Source organism: Furipterus horrens, unplaced genomic scaffold, assembly GCF_987537825.1.
Source record: "Furipterus horrens unplaced genomic scaffold, mFurHor1.1.pri manual_scaffold_2, whole genome shotgun sequence".
NCBI lineage: Eukaryota > Metazoa > Chordata > Mammalia > Chiroptera > Furipteridae > Furipterus > Furipterus horrens.
In genome coordinates, this window is record NW_028327172.1 from 61,287,473 (window position 1) to 61,289,631 (window position 2,159).

Sequence of the window (2,159 nt, forward strand, 5' to 3'; positions counted from 1 at the left end):
ATTGTGAAAGATTTTTACAAAGAAGAGAGGCTCTGAGAAGACTCTCAAAAATTTTTTTAAATATTTAGAAAACTTAAGAAAATATTAATGTGCCTCAGAAAAGAGAGATCTTTGAGACAAAAATCTTTAAATTTATAAAAGGATTTTACAGGTTGTCTTATCTAATTTTAAAAGAGAAGGTAGACATCCTAACAGTGAGGATGATTAAATACAAACATAAAGTTTTAAAAATCATTCTTTACTTCATAATAATAAGCACACATTTTCTCTCTCAACTTCTGTGCTTTTTGTCTACTCTGAAGATTAGAGAATGAAGAAATATAAAGATATTTCGATTGCATCCATAATGTATGCAAGGTACACATCTAAATAGTTTACATGTGTTATCAGATTTGATACTTAAAATCAACACAATGGTTTCCATCATTACTGCATTTTATAAACTTGGCATTACTTGAAGGTTGCAAATGTGGTAGTGGTCTACCTTACTACTAACTTCAGGTAATTAATTATTATATGATAGTGATTTTTGAATAGCATTTTAATTAGGTGACTTCCCAGAATCTCTTGCATGAAACATTTTACAGTAATTCTTATATACACTGTTATCATGCATGCTAATCAAACACTAAAACCTCATGTACAAGCCAATGAAATCCTCCAGTTTATTTTGGGGCTAATGCCAGTTGGATCTGATTGCCAGTGCAGTGAGGTCCTGAGCCGACTATGGTATTGCAAGGATATGTGGGACTCAGTAAGGGCCATGAGATAAAAACATGAGATTTTGATGCTCATATAGAGCAAGACAGTTGACCTTAGAATCACCCAAGGAAGAGAAATGAAACTGAAATCCCTGCATATAACTGAAAAGTTAAAAGGGTTTTCATTTAATGAAAAGCCTTCTAAAAAACATAATTTATTATACCAGGGAAACAATAAGAAAGCATGTTTCTATTATGAATGGAAAAGGAAAGTAAAAAGTAAAATTACCCTTTTGTGTGGGGAGAATAACACTAAACCAAATATTAAACATTAAATGGCTTCCAGACTAGTGAAATCTCTGGGCAGCTAGCAGATGTGCAAAATCAATCTGTACCAACTGTTGCACAACCAAAGGTCCCTGACATTCCCACAGGAAGTAATATCTTACTAAAGAAGATTTTAGAATAAAAATGTACAATGACATATAGAATCTATCCACCCTGAGTGGAATCAGCATGATTAGACTTCCAAAAAAATTAGGTAATATGCTTATCAAATGAAGACAACAAATTAAATATTTTAAATTAAAAAATAATACAAGATGGAATAAAACCTTAATAAAAGAACAGAAAGCCAATTAAAAGACTGGGTGGATTTAAGAAAAGAAATATATAGAACCTCCAAGAATTAAAAAAATATAATAATTTATTTTAAAGAAATACTTCTAAGATAGGTAAACAGTAGATTAAAACCATATAAAAATAGTCATTGGATCTGAGGATATAACTATGAAAACAGCAAACACAGAAGAATAATAGGGTTTATATGAAGCAACAGGATAGGTAAAATGAAATGGTCCAGGAAAAATATAAGAGGATTTTAGAAGGAGACAATAGAGAGAATGAGGGAGAAGAATATTAGAAAGGATAATGAGTGAGATTTTAAAAACTCATCAGTTTAAAACCAAGCAGAATTTTATTTAAAAAAACATTGTATTGAAAATGCAGTTAAACAAAACTAAAAACTAATAATCTTCAAACAAACCTAGGAAAGAGGCATTCCTTACACTAGCAATTTGATTGACTTCAGACATCTTATCATAAAAATACATAGATACCAGAAGACAGTATGAGTTACCTTCAAAGTGTTGAGGGAAAATAATTGTCACTCCAAAAATCTCTGTTTATCTATGCTATCCTTCAAACTATAAGGTGAATATAGACAGTTCAGGAAGAATATTAGAAGGTCATCACAGGTATTTGCAGAAATAGCTATTAAAATACATACTTTGATAAGAAGGACATTTAGGGGGATTGACTGCTAAAAATAATGATGAGAAAATAAACTGATAGCATGTGGAGTTGTTTTGAGTAAACTTTAATTGTAAAAAAATAACTAATGATGATAATAATGACAGATTTAGATACAAAATATAATAGCAGGTGTGAGATATACAC